At 42.8% G+C, this 15,291-nt stretch overlaps 1 protein-coding gene across 4 annotated transcripts in view; it reads left to right on the forward strand.

The window, feature by feature from the left end:
• SETBP1 (SET binding protein 1) overlaps nucleotides 1–15,291 on the forward strand; it is a 408,527-nt gene that overhangs the window by 338,015 nt on the left and 55,221 nt on the right. The window lies entirely within an intron of this gene.

Raw genomic sequence — 15,291 nt, forward strand, 5'->3', positions numbered from 1 at the left:
ACCTACTGATGTTGTAGTCTGTTAATGTTGCTACTGCTGATGCTAAGTCGCTTCAGTCGTGTCCAACTCTGTGCGACCCCATAGAGGGCAGCCCACCAGGCTCCGCCCTCCCTGGGATTCTCCAGGCAAGAACACTGGAGTGGGTTGTCATTTCCTTCTCCAGTGCATTAAAGTGAAAAGTGAAAGTGAAGTCTCTCAGTTGTGTCCGACTCTTAGTGACCCCATAAACTGCATCCTACCAGGCTCCTCCGTCCATGGGATTTTCCAGGCAAGAGTACTGGAGTGTGTTGCCATTACCTTCTCTGCTGTTAATGTTAAACCTTATATACTTGGAGATAATCTTCTGGTTTTCATAGAATGATTAATAATCCTAAACATTCTTCTGGCCTCAACTAAGACCTTAGTTCTAAATAAAGCAGTTCCTGCTACTTATTGTAGCTCATAAAAATTATCCATTAAAAAATGAGTTTTAAACAAGAGTTAAAAAAACAAAAAAACAAAAAAACAAATAAAAAACCTCCTATAGGGACTTCCCCGGCAATCCAGTGGTTAAGACTTCACCTTCCAATGCAGGGAGTGCAGGTTTGATCCCTGGTCAAGGAGCTAAGATGTCACATGCCTTGTGGCCAAAAATGAAAACAGAAAACAGAAGCAATATTGTAACAAATTAAATGAAGATTTTAAAAATGGTCCACATCAAAAAAAAAAATTTTTTTTACGGGGAAAAAAAAAAAAAAAAAACCTCCTGTAGCTCTGACCATCAATATGAGAGCTACTTTTACATGGTTCGAGGTTGTTTGATGAGACTCTTAGAGGCCAGTCTGGTCTCCTTACCCAGACCTATCTGGTATTCAAAAGCAGGAGTCCACGTGTGCCATATTCTTTTTAAGCCCTACAGTGGCCACTGACTCGGAACCAAAGGTTCCAAGAAGTTCTGATTCATTGATTAGTGAAGCATTTGAAAAATCATCCAGAGCTCAGCATAACAATGACACTTAGAAAGTATAAATATATAAATTTTATATTCTTATATTATTCACAGTATCTTAAATATTATGTGGAATATATGCATATATGCATAGGTAAATATTTTATGGTATGAGTGGGTGGGAAGGTGAGAAGTCTGAAATCTTGATTGTTGTTGTTCAATTGTTAAGTTGTGTCCGACTCTTGACAATACCATGGAATGCAGCATGCCGGCCTTCTCTGTCCTCCACTGTCTCCCAGAGTTTGCTCAAATTCATGTCTCCATTGAGTCGGTGATGCCATCTTGATATTATCTACCAAATGATACCTGAAAAGAACTCTGGACGTGTGCAGTGTGTGTTCTTACCGTTTGCATTATTTTATTCAATATTAATGAATTTTTAATTCCGAGCTTTGTCTCCACATAGATACAATGGCATAGAAAGTTAGAACAACCTAATTCATGGCAAACCCTCCATCGTAATAGAGGAAATGATAGTTATTAGTTTGCCTGAATTGCTAAAATTAGCTGACCTGGTTAATCCATTTTATACTGGTTGATTCAATTTGTCTGTGTATGCAGAGCCCCCAGTATCTCACACTGGTACTTTGAGGATGTAATTTTGCATCATATAATGCTAACTGATAACCCTGCCACTAGTAGCTTACAGTCTAGAGGTTTTCTTATCAAGAGCTTATGACTTGACCGTAAAGAAATTAAATATGGATGTTTAACCAAAAGAGAGGAAAAAACAGAACACGAAAAGCTTGTTAGTCTTTGTTTGACTGAAGACCATACTTGCCAATATTCTTTTGTCCGTAGTCCAGCGTTATATGACAAAGTTCTGTTTGCATGCCTGCCTCCCCCACTACCACCAGACTGTGATTTCCAAAGGTCAACAATAGGTTTCAGATGGTACTTAAACAAGAGGGATCTTATTTGGCATAGGGATACCAAGGCTGGGCTTCTGAGACACAACCTCTATTCCCAGTAAAGGATGAAACAGGGGACTTATCTTGGTGATTAGGGAACCAGTGCAGACCTTGAACTTGGACAGACAGGAGCACACTAGAGTTAGTAAAATCAAGTCATTAGACAGAGGCACAGCCACAAGGGAAAAGCAGGAGCTGGGGATGAAAACCAAGGCCAGGGGCAGAGCAGGGCAGCAGTGAGCAGCCTGGATGCTAGGTAGCCCATGTGTTGACCTTAGGTTTTCTGTGCATATTCCTGACTGACAACATAATGGGGGGGTTACGAGGGTGGGGAGGGGGTGTGGGGTAGTTTTGAAGACTACAGTTGGAATCCTGGGATTATTATGAAGCCCCCTCTCTACCAGATCTACTCAAAATGTATCCAAATCTTACTAACTAGAAATTTTAAATTAAAAATGTACTTGTATGTTTAAGGCTTGGCAAGAAAACCTCTAAGAGCCCTACAGCTTTCCCACCTTATGATTTTCTCATTGAAAAAAAAAAAAAGCAGGGAAGTTGTATTGGAATATAATAAAGACCTTAAACGGTCGCTAACATGCTGCCAAAAATATATAAGATTAGATCTGTGGTATACCACTGAGATGTGTGAGCTCACACACACCCTTAGCAAACTTTACACTGGGCAGGGTGCTTGCTTTACATTTTTATCCACTTAAATGTGGTGCAGAGTTACAAAGACAACACCAGCAACAAAGATGCGGCTGGGGGTACTGAAGAACTCAAGACAATTGAGGTTACAAAGGTCCAAGTACTGACTATTTTGCAAATAGGATGCTTCTTTGGTTTGTACTTGTATTCATTCATTCACTCATTCTCCATCTGCTGAGCATCCCCTCTGGGCCTTCAACACTACCCTAAATGCTTGGGCTGCGGAGGACAGTGGTGTAGTGTAGGGATGGCTGCATGGCTTCAAGTCAGACCAACTTGGCTTAAAGTCTCCGCTCTTCCACTTGCTATGTGGAATGCTTTTGGCAAGTTGCATAGCCACTCAAAGCCCCGGTTTCCTTATGTGTAAAATAAGGACAGTATTAGCTGCTACCTTGTTAGATATATGAAGATTGAATCTGATAATGTCAGAAGAGTTTTTAGGCCAGTGCATGGTTACAAAGTGGTTCCCTCATAGCTCAGCTGGTAAAGAATCTGCTTGCAATGCTGGAGACCTGGATTTGATTCCTGGTTTGGGAAGATCCCCTGGAGAAGGGAATGGCTACCCACTCCGGTATTCTGGCCTGGAGAATCCCATGGACTGTATAGTCCACGGGGTTGCCACGAGTCGGACATGGCTGAGTGACTTTCACATGGTGCGAAGTAGACGCACACAGAAAAGCAAGCTGTTTCTTTCGTGGCTGTTCAGTGTCAGTGTTCCACCTGAGCAGAAAGTGGAGAGAACCAAGTGTGGGCTCGCAGTGAGAGCTTTCTCAGGGTGTGTGCTGTGCACACAGCATGGGGCTTGAGGAGGTGGTGTGCTGCCCAATCCACCCCTGTCTGTCTCAAGTAGAGCCTGGCTTTCCCAGAGTCAGGCATGTGGGCGAAAGGACTCCTGTTTGAGGAAGAGGCTGGGACAAATGCGCTGTCCAGGCTTTTCCAACCTTGTACCCCAGTCACCTGCTGTGGGAGAAAAAGTCACATTTCTGATGACAGCCTCTGTGCTGGCTCACTGATTTTTACTCTACTGCTGCTGCTGCAAAGTCGCTTCAGTCGTGTCCGACTCTGTGCGACCCCATAGACGGCAGCCCACCAGGCTCCCCCGTCCCTGGGATTCTCCAGGCAAGAACACTGGAGTGGGTTGCCATTTCCTTCTCCAATGCATGAAAGTGAAAAGCGAAAGTGAAGTCGCTCAGTCGTGCCCGACTCTCAGCGACCCCATGGACTGCAGCCCACCAGCTTCTTCCATCCATGGGCTTCTCCAGGCGAGAGCGCTGGCGTGGGCCGCCATTGCACGTGTGTTCTGATTTGAGCCTTGCAGAACCTCAGCAATGTAGATGCAGGTACTCCCATTTTTTTTTTTTTCCAGTTACAGAAACTGAGGCTTAGCAGGGCCAAGTGATGTACCCAAGATGGAACAAGCAGGAAAAGGTTGCAAAGACCTCAGCTCCCAAACCCATGATCTTTCACTGCACAGCATTCACTTTCAGTGAATTCATTTCAAGAATCCTCAGGAAAGTGGTCCAAGGCAAAATGAAACCAAAATGAAATGTTCCTGCAAAATTAGGGGAGATGCTCCTTTTTGCATCTGTAGATCTCTGCCCCTGCCTTAAAAAGGAAAAAAAAAAAAAAAAAAACTGCCTAAAAATACCTCAGATCTGACAAGTCTAAAAAGCTCCCTCAGAAAATCTTCCCTTCCCCGCATTGATCTCTTTTTGCAAAAGCAAAGCCACTCTGTCAGCTGGCTACACTGATGAAAAACAGGCCCAAACAGAACGTTCCAGAAATTTACTGTGGAACCCAGTCTTTCTGATCTGGGATTAGAATGGGACACGGGGTGAAGGGGTGGTAGATGATGAGGGTTGAGGAGGAAAAAAATTTTTTTTGTCAAGAGGAACAGATTACATTCTTGAATCCTTCACCATGTTATAAACAAGACTAAGCACACAGCATTCCTTCCGAAGCACATGGGCCTGTTTTTAAAACACAGGTCCGGTCTCCCCTGGAATTTAGTGTTTGTCTCAGTCCTGTTCTTCCTACTCGCTTGGGATTTATTATAATCTGTGCTATTAATGGTGGCAGGAATGGGACAGTTCTTTCATTCATCTGCTCTTTTCCTTCGTCTCTCCCTCCACACCCTCTATCTTTTATAATTACGCTTTTAAGCCTGTAAACGTTTCCAAGAGCAGTGCCAGATTTAAAGTGCTGCTTCTTATTACCTTGTGTGGGTGCTTCCCCCCAACCCTGTACCAACAGCCTGGTTTTTTTTGTAGTTCCTTCGCCAAAGTATTCGGACCTCAGCAGCCACCTCACTTGAAGAGAAAGTACTGAAGCTCTTTCCTTCACTTGAAAAAACATTAGTTCTTTTCACCTTTCCAGGTCAGTTTAAGGAATTAGTTGAAAATATGATCCTCAGGAGACTGTGAAAACCTGGCTGAAGACTAGAACAATGGGGGCCTTTACTCTCATTACTTCTTTGGGGATTATAGTGAAGAACATGTGTTGAGGGTGATGAGTACCTTGGTATATACGAGATGTTAATATTGAGTAATTCTATTAATCCATTTAAGAAATATGCTGATAAGTTCCAACCCAAATGCATAAATCCTTGTCTCAAAAGGGTATATCACATTCCACAAAGCTACCATTGCTCAAGGAATTTTGGCATATTTTTGGAATTGCCTCCAGAAGCTCTGGTGTATTTTCTCTCATGTATTCTCAATCAGGAAACATATTCAACCTCTACACAGCATACTGTGGCTCAGCTGGTAAAGAATCTGCCTGCAATGCAGGAGACCTGGGTTCAGTCCCTGGGTTTGGAAGATCCCCTGGAGAATGGAAAGGCAATCCACTCCAGTATTCTGGCCTGGAGAATTCCCTGGACTGTATAGTCCATGGGGTTCCAAAGAGTCAGACACAACTAAGTGGCTTTCACAGTTTCACTTTCACACAGCATATACTAGTATACCGATACACTAGTGAATCAGTAAATATATTATTCCCGTTAATGATTATTACAGGCTTCTGAGACTGACTCTGTTGGTTGGCTCAGAATCCGGTTTTAATGGTTCCAAACTTGGAGCAACATTTGAACAATGGCAGTATCATCAGGATGAGTGATTTCCTTTCTTTGATAACTCCCTTCCATTACCACACATCTGTATATGTGAGTCCAGGCCAATTCAGTGGACCATTATCCTATTTAAGGAGCATGACTACATGGACAGTCAATGTAACCCAGCACCATCAGGAGCCCACTGTGTGGGCAGTGTTTGCTCTGGGTACGGCTTCAGAGTAAGTGCTTCCCACTGTAAACATGTGAAGAAAACCACCTACATCCTCGTAGTCAAATGAAGTCCTCATGTGGGTCCAACAAAAGACCTGCTTTCCTTCTACATAAAATGCCCAAAGAGTAGTGATGTCATGAAAAACCAAACGAACAGGGAATCGGCAAGCCACTTCTCTTAAATCTTTAGAAGCCATTTAGTTGCACAGGGACCCAAAAGTCCATTGATACTATAAGTCAACGTGGTGGCTTTCTTTCAAAATTCAGGAGAGGTGGCCTTTCTTCAAGTTGTTCTCTCTTATGTGGGTGTGGTTGTCTTCTGGCAGGATTATATCCCACTAGAGCAATGGTTTTCACCTTGGTGTCATTTTTTTCTCCAAGGAGACATTTTTTATTAGAAACTTTTTGTTTGTTTGTTTGTTCTGCTGGGTTAGGGGAGGACTGTTCCTACTGGGATCTACTGAGTAGAGGTCAAGGTTGCTGCTAAACATCCTACATGGCACAGGACAGCCTGCCTCTAACCCCTAATACCAAAGACTTATCTGATCCAAATGCCAAGAGCATTCAAATCGAGAAACTACACCTGGACAAGTCTCAGCTGGTGAAAAAAATGAAGGCGATGTAAGGGCATAAGTTTAGCCCTGGCAAAATACCACGTAGCCCTCTTCCTTCTTTGAACAAGATTTAGAATAGGGGTCAATTACTGTGATTCTCTTCAATTCATACCATGAAAATAGGAATGTTACAAGTCAATGATGCCCTTGGTATCCCAAATTCATCTTTTCTGCCCCAGTGTTTGGTGTGAACATTGCACTTATTTCATTCTATTACATGTACTGTGCTAAACACACATGACATCTCTGCTCTCCATGCTTTAATAATCTTCACTTTTTATTGTGTAACCAGATGGCAGTTATAGAATCAGAGGCTGTCAGAACTGAAAAGGACCTTTTAGTTATCTTATCTGTAAGCAAAAGGAAATCTCAAGAACTCAGCTAACTCTTTGGGTAGGTTGAAACAGAGCTAGATTGAAGAACTGGCTCTCCTGGGATCCAACCCACTGCTTATCTCACCACCATATTTTTACCGCACTTCCTCATGTAGGCATGAAGAGCAGCGGCCCCAGGTCGATGGTACCCAGCTTGTAACAGATTTCTTTACATGCCTAGGCAGTGAAATCACAGGCTCCATTCAAGGGTGAGAGCATAGCGTATTTCTCTCTGCTCTTGGATCCTGCTGGACCCTCTGAACTGTAAAGCTTAATTCCCTCACTTCTCTGCTGAGATTAGAGAATGTATTTTTTCTTCAGTTCACTCCCTGTGTCATTTTAAAACATTATTAATTGATGTTAGGAGCAATCCTGGTAAGCTTCTTTATCATCATAGTAAGGGAACATACTGGGAATAGAGTTGATGTGCAACAAAAGAATTTTATGGATTGTGGTTGCTATTTTAAAAGTAAATAGATTAGAGAAACCCAGTAATCTAAAAAGTACTAATGGTTTTGCCACAGTGTATCACTGGAGGAGTGAAACCAATATTATGATGAGACAGACACCACCTGTCATCATTGCAGAAAGAAGAACTCTATATTAGCCTCAATAATTAGTCACATTTTGTTTTCCTTGGAATTTACTAAAACGAAAGTACTGATGGGCAATACTTTTTGAAAAATTCCCTCAAATTGAAGTGATTTTCAAAACACTCTCAGGTTCACCATCAGGTAAGTGAGAAGAGGTGCTAAAAGTGGTAATTCTGATGGGGAAACAGACCAGACTATTCAGTACACTAGCCGGAAGGGCACCCTAGTTTAAGATAAGGCCTAGGTCATTGAAACAGGGATAATGGTGATGAGGAAGATGAGGACTTTTCTCTACCTAGTCAAAAATCAATATTATTTTCCTTTGTTGGTTATTATAAAATATTGAGTATAGTTCCCTGTGCTATACAAGAGGTCCTTGTTAGACATTTACCTTATATAAGTCTATACAAGATATCAGAGTAGAAAGACGTGCACTCATCTTCTTTTGTGAAAACTCCAAAATTATAACTCGCTGCTGAACAGCTGTCGACAGGAGAATGTTGGATCCAAGGAGAGGCCCCAGCAAGATAGTAGGAGGGGCGAAATCACGTTTAGAATCAGGCCCCATATCTACCAGAGACACTTGGAGGGTTCAAACGAATCTTGTGTGCACCAGGGCCCAGAGACTCCAAAGAGACTAAATCAGAGCTGTGTTTGAGTGTTTCCTGTGGAGGTATGGGCCAGCAGTGGCCTGCCACATGGGCAGGGGCTCTGGATGCAGCAGACCTGAGTATGATATAAGCCCTGTTGGAGGAGGTCACCATTAACCTCATCGTAGAGCCACCAGAACTTACAGGACTGGGGAAACAGACTCTTGGAGGGCACAAACAAAACTTTGTGCACACCAGGACCCAGGAGAAAGGAGCAGTGACCCCACAAGAGACTGACCCAGAGGAACCAGAGATCGCATTGCCAACATCTGTTGGATCATCGAAAAAGCAAGAGAGTTCGAGAAAAACATCTACTTCTGATTTATTGACTATGCCAAAGCCTTTGACTGTGTGGATCACAACCAACTGTGAAAAATTCTTCAAGAGATGGGAATACCAGACCACCTGACATGTCTCCTGAGAAATCTGTATGCAGGTAAAGAAGCAACTGTTAGAACTGGACGTGGAACAACAGACTTGTTCCAAATAGGAAAAGGAGTACATCAAGGCTGTGTACTGTCACCCTGCTTATTTAACTTATATGCAGGGTACATCATGAGAAACACTGGGCTGGATGAAACACAAGCTGGAATCAAGGTGGCCAGGAGAAATATCAATAACCTCAGACATGCAGATGACACCACTCTTATGGCAGAAAATGAAGAACTAAAGAGCCTATTGATGAAGGTGAAAGAGGAGAGTGAAAAAGGTGGCTTAAAAGTGAACACTCAAAAATTAAGATCATGGCATCCAGTCCCATCACTTCATGGCAAATGGATGGGGAAACAATGGAAACAGTGATAGACTTTATTTTGAGGGGCTCCAAAATCACTTCAGATGGTGACTGCAGCCATGAAATTAAAAGACACTTGCTCCTTGGAAGAAAAGTTATGACTGATCTAGACAGCATATTAAAAAGCAGAGACATTACTTTGCCAACAAAAGTCTGTCTATTTAAAGGTGGGGTTTTTCCAGTAGTCATTTATGGATGTGAGAGTTGGACTATAAAGAAAGCTGAGCACCGAAGAATTGATGCTTTTGAACTGTGGTGTTGGAAAAGACTCTTGAGGGTCCCTTGGACTGCAAGGAGATCCAACCAGTCAATCCTAAAGAAAATCAGTCCTGAGTATTCATTGGAAGGACTGATGCTGAAGCTGAAACTCCGATACTTTGGCCACCTGATGAGAAGAACTGACTCATTTGAAAAGCCCCTGATGCTGGGAAAGATTAAAGGAGGGAGGAGAAGGGGACAACAGAGGATGAGATGGTTGGATGGCATCACCAACTCAATGGACATGAGTTTGAGCAACCTCCAGGGGTTGGTGATAGACAGGGAAGCCTGGCGTGCTGTAGTCCATGGGATTGCAAAGAGTCGGACATGACTGAGTGACTGAATTGAGGATAGAATTCTGGTCATAGGGTCAACAGACTCTTAAAATTTAGAAAGAACCTCTAGGCCACCCAGACCAGCTTCCAGATAGTTCACACTGGATCTGGGCTCAGAACTTTGCATAAAAAAAGAAAATGTGAACTGAAACTCAAGAAATGCAAGTACCATAAACAGTGGTTGGAGGGGATAGAATGCAATACCAGCTTCAGAATCATCAAATCAGGGAAGAAGCTTTAAAGTTATTCAAGGCCTGACAAAAGACCCCTACCTCCAGGAAAGGTTAAAAGCTCTCTTTCTGGCATGTTTCTCCCTTTACTTAGCACTTTTAATTAATATATAACCTGCTAACTTGCTGTTTAATTGTTCTTTATAAGTATATTCAGAATCTCTGCAACTGATCAGTTTGTCAGAGCTGCCTATGGACACATCGCCCTGATCTCTGTCTGTATGTTCACCTGCTATTCTCCCTAGATGCTTTTCTGTGTCCTCATTTTCCCTTTTTGTGAGGACACCAGTTATATTAGATAGATCCCACCATTGTGACCTTGTCTGTAACTTGATTTCCTCTGTAAAGACTCATCTCCAAATAAGGCCACATTCTGAGGTACTGGGGATTAGTTAAAACTCCAATATTTCTTTTTTGGGGGTGACACACTTCAACTTACAATATCAGCTAAGCCTCCAGGTTTTGAGGACAAGAAATGTCTTATATTTATATGGCCTTTGTTACACCAGGCTAACTGTGCAAGTTTGTTAGGTAATCAGAGATGCAGTATGAGGCATGAACACATGGTCTGTCCAGCTCAGAGTATGGCCTCTTATAAAGTTGCAAAAGGCTGGTTTGTGGGCGAGTACACTGTAAGAATTTCCACCAATGTACACCCCTACTTCCTCCAGCTGTACCCCTCCTCATTTGTCAACTGCAAACCTGAGAAAACTCTGTGACTCAATTTTGCCATTCGTGGAAGAGTTAGCGTTGAGTACCCGCCACCTCATTCCTGCTCCACTACATTCTGACTCCTTCTGAAGCTGTTTCCGGTTACGGCTAATCCAGTCAATGGAGCACATTTATTTTGTGAAGCTGTTATTTTTCTCTCTTTATCTTATATAGCAGTATGCTACGTTGGGCAAGTATTCTTTTTCATGTCTCGCTCTGCATTCCTCTAAATATGTTTACTCTAAAACAATACACAATTTTGAGGGCTTATTGTTAACATGGAACAAAAGATCTCCAGAAATGCTTAAAATCCCACTTTGATGATTATTCTCCTGTTTAAGAACTTACATTGACTCCAGAAGACCCACCAGATGAGGCTTGTATTCAGCCTGATTATCAAGGCCTCTAGGTAATGTTTCTGTATTCCTTTCCACCTATCTTCCCTTATGTCCCTTTATAAATCCTTAATGTCAGGACATGGTCTCCTGATCTCTTCTGTCTAGTCTTTTCCAGATCACAGCTGTGAATTTTTCTACATCGCATTTTTCCTACCATTATTAGGATTTATTCACATGTTAACCTGGAGGCACTCATAATTATGGACATTCAAAAATGGGGAATTTTCTCTTCTAAATTAAGTCAACTGATCATATTAAGGCCAAACTCTTGCTTAAATCCAACATGATCCAGTAACCTTTAAACTATTCTGAAGATTCAAAATTTATCTGGGTTGAACTGTGACTGGACTACCCAGTGGAATGGAAGTTGCTCAGTCATATCCAACTCTTTGCAACCCCATGGCCTATGGCCCCCGCCAGGTTCCTCTGTCCATGGGATTCTCCAGGCAAGAATACTGGAGCGGGCTTCCATTTCCTTCCCCAAGGACTTGGACTACCCAAGGTCAGAGTAAATCTGTCAGTTCAGGCCCAGGAGGCCTGCAAGACAGGTATTTGCTTTATGCCTCCTCCAGAAATAAGCCAGTGATGCCTACAGAGCCTTCTGAAACATGGCAAGGTCTCCTTCAGAGCTCCTAAGTTACCAAAATTCCACATTGTCCCAACAGCTGGTACACAAAACTTTCTATGAATTCCCGGGAAATCCAGTGCTCTGCATTTGTGTAAAGCAGCAGGAAGGTTCACAGAGAGCTCAGGATAACTCTGTGGCTATTATTATTTGATTCCCCACCCCCTTTTCTTGTGGTTTGAGCAACATAAACCAAATTCTATCCCAGGCCTAGTTTTCTTCATCAGTCTCTTGGGTGTTGAATCTGTTAAAACTGAGACATTTTAAATTTGTAACAGTTTATGTGAGTAGAAATTGATTCAAATCAAGCAGTGTCAAACCGAAAGTGATTCAGAGCACTCGACCAACAGGAGCTCAAAGAGAGACTTTTATAGGGAAGAAATGGAAACAAACCAAGGCAATGATTTGATTGGCTATAGCTGGAGCACTTGCCTTATTTGGGAAAGCCTAGTTGACTGCTATGGTTGGTGGTCCTTACATCGTGACTTCTTAACTTTGAAGCATTTCAGGCATAGGATTTGGTTTGCTTATTATGTAGGCAACTAAGGCATTAAAGCCACCTCAGTTTATTGGCCTCCTTATCTAACTATTTTAACAATTATATGGGTATAAAGTCTCAGTGAGAATTCACAGACCTCCAAAAACCTGGGCCTGAAATATTGTGTGGCCTTCATCAGGGAACATGTACATTCATCAGGGGTCTAATGGAAGTTTTGCCCTACATATTTGCTTCTCTCCTGCATTTTTGCCCATCAGGATTAAATCCAGGTGTATTTCCAGGAAAGTCATGCAGGATACTGCTTTCAGGGAAGTGATGATGCTAAAGATCACATGCTCTTCCCCTAAAAGAGCAGCTTGAGAAGGTCCAAAGAGTATCAACTTTGGAGTTCAATAGACCAGGCTCCTGCATCTGGATCCACTTGTTCACTGCTTCAACTTCAGGCAAAATGTCTGAGATGTCAGAGAAATGGGGGTAATGATGCACACCTCAAGATATGGAAAAGAAAGCAAAAATAAATCCCCAAACTCCTTAGCTGTCTTTTCTTCCAGCCAAGGGCTAGGTTCTAACTGCACTATAAGCCAGAAATAGCAGACCCCAAATCCTGGCAGGGTTTGATGGCTAGCATGGCAGCAGCCAGGTGGGAGGAGGAAGCCAGGCCCACCTGCCCTCCTTGGACTGGGTTTGCAACTTAGGTAGCTTCACAGCAGCTCTGACAGCAGAGCTGTAAAGAGAGGCCGCAGAACAGCTAGTGTCTCCTTGTCTATGGGGTAGGATGTGGGGCCTCACTCCAGAGCCCATTTCTGTAGATGAGAAAACAGAGGAGGCTGGGAGGTGACGGCCACCTTGCACTTTGGGGGTAACACTCCTTTTAATGAAGGCTGCTTAGAAGTCCTGTTCTCAGAAGTGAGGATGCAGGAAGAACTGTGTTTCCTCCCGGTTGCCAACTGTACCTACTGGGCACCAGAAGGGGTTTTGCTTTCAGCACTGGGCCCTGCAGCCAACCTCACAAAATGCTTTCTTGCATTTGCCAACAAGGAAACTTGATCTGCAGCTGCAGCAGCAGGTGCTGGCTGCCAGGTTCCCCCAGCAACCCAGGTGTACTCCAGGTTCGCAGCTCTGCTTTGGAGCAATGGCCTTCATCTCTGATGCATGTGGCTCAAAGCACAGAGTGGAGCTGTGTCCCCCCACGGTGGGAAGATAATGATTTTGCTGGTTTTTATGGGGCATAATATAACCTCAGTGGGTGGTTCAGTAGTAGTGATGGTTTTTAGAGGATATGAGAGATTGTAACATGCTTGTTGATGTTTCTTGTTTGAAGGATTTTGGGAGGGGAGGAGGGGAATGGGGATTGTTGCCATCATTCAATCCAATTCATTATCAGTCATGGGTTTGCTCAGGCCCTTGGCTGATATGTTTATGACTCAAGAGGGCACTGCTTCCAGCCACATGATAATTCAAGTTTGCATTTGTGTGTTTTGCAGAAGTGTTTACATCTGGAGTCTTATCTGGGGCTCCCTATGAAAATCGTGAGTGAGGTAGAGCAGGAATTGCTGAACTGGTCTGTTTGATGTGTGATCTGAGGCTCTGGAATGACTTGGCTGGTTGTATACTGCTGTGTTCTAGAGCTAGGACCCCAGTTCAGGTCTTCTGTGTCTCAGTACCCGATCCTTTCCAGTCTACCATGCTGCTCATGCCTTTTGCTAGCTTCTATGTTTTTGTTTCCAGTTGCCAGTGAGCTGCTTAATCACATGTCTTTTTCTCCGATCGGTTGTGGTCTTTCCTTTGGTACACAGATCAATGCCTGTTAACCACAGTTGCCTGCCTCTGAGGCTTTGTTACTGAGAATGGTGGAAGGAGGAGGAATGGATAAATCCTGAGATATAAAATCAGAGTCTCCTCTTCACCACGCCCGTCTTCTCCATGTGCTACTCCATACTGCAGGCCCCCATCTCCGTTGCTTCTGGCCACCCCAAAAAGCATGTTGGGTTATGAACTGATGGCCCACCTGTAGATTCAGGCTAAACGGAGCATCAAGGGGGGCTTAACCTGGACCCAAAAGCACTTTGGTTAAAGATCATCTGGTGCTTTTGCCCCTGCACACTGGTAAATTCTCACCCTCGTAGACGGTTACCTTCTAACTCTTCTTGATGCAAGAGGAAGCCAGAGACTAGGAAAGCACCTCACTCTCGAATTAAATATGTAGACTCACACGCTCATATGACAAATACTTCCTATAACTTTTTCTCTAACTTTTTAGGAACTTGACACTGATATCTGTCATGATGTTTTTAGACTTTAGGCAGATGTTAAAATACATTTACATTCCTTAGACAAATAATTAAGTACCCATGAAGGCAGCCCAGAAGTTTATCGAAACATGGTCCTTAGAGAGCATGGATTGTGATCGTTCTCCTGGACATTACCAAGGGAACAGTTTCTAGGACTCCTACCCTCTCTCTTAACTCACAATTAACTGAAAATATTAACAGCACTTAATGAGCGTGAGCATTTACCATGTGCCAGACATTATGCTAAATGTGGTATATGCGTTATTTATTTGTTCTCCACAACAATCCTATGGATTGGGTACTGCAGTTAAATAATTCCTCAGGGTCACGGCTAACATAGCTGGTGTGGACTTAGGCTGGAGTCTGAAGTCAAGACTGTAATGTATTTTTTAGCTTTATAGCTAAAAATTGTTTTACCACTTTATTCAGGTATAGTTTACATGTATAAAGCTGTACACATTAAGTGTATATAACTTGTGTTTAGGACTAAGTATATACCTGTGAAACCACTACCATCATGAAGACCATAGACACATTCCCTCCCTTCCCAAATTCTTCTCCAACCCCCCTACCTTATTATTTTTTGTTGTTGTTATAAGAATACTTACCATAAGATCTAACTTCTTAGAGCCTTGCCAACAGTACTGGATTGTATACTTCAAATTTTCTAATATCAGAAAGCAAATGTTAATTTTATAACTGCTTGCTGATAGAATTACACATGATATTTAGCAAGAAAATATAATTCATGTAGTCAAGTCAAATCAAACAATCTCCCAGCTTGGATGCTGTGGGGATGCCATAGAAATATGCAGCACAGTTCTAGGATTAAAGACTCTACAACCTGTTAGGCTGCAGATACAAGCACATGATATAAACATAACCCATGAGTGATGATTTTTATTTGATTGAGTCAAGCCTGTGTTAGACTTGTAGGGCGGGGGAGACTCGCACTGCAGGTAAGCATGATTAATGAAATGTTATGACAGCAGTGTGCACCACAGTGCCGGGCATCTGATAAAGATCCAGT

This window comes from Ovis aries, chromosome 23 (assembly GCF_016772045.2).
Source record: "Ovis aries strain OAR_USU_Benz2616 breed Rambouillet chromosome 23, ARS-UI_Ramb_v3.0, whole genome shotgun sequence".
In the NCBI taxonomy this organism is placed as follows: domain Eukaryota; kingdom Metazoa; phylum Chordata; class Mammalia; order Artiodactyla; family Bovidae; genus Ovis; species Ovis aries.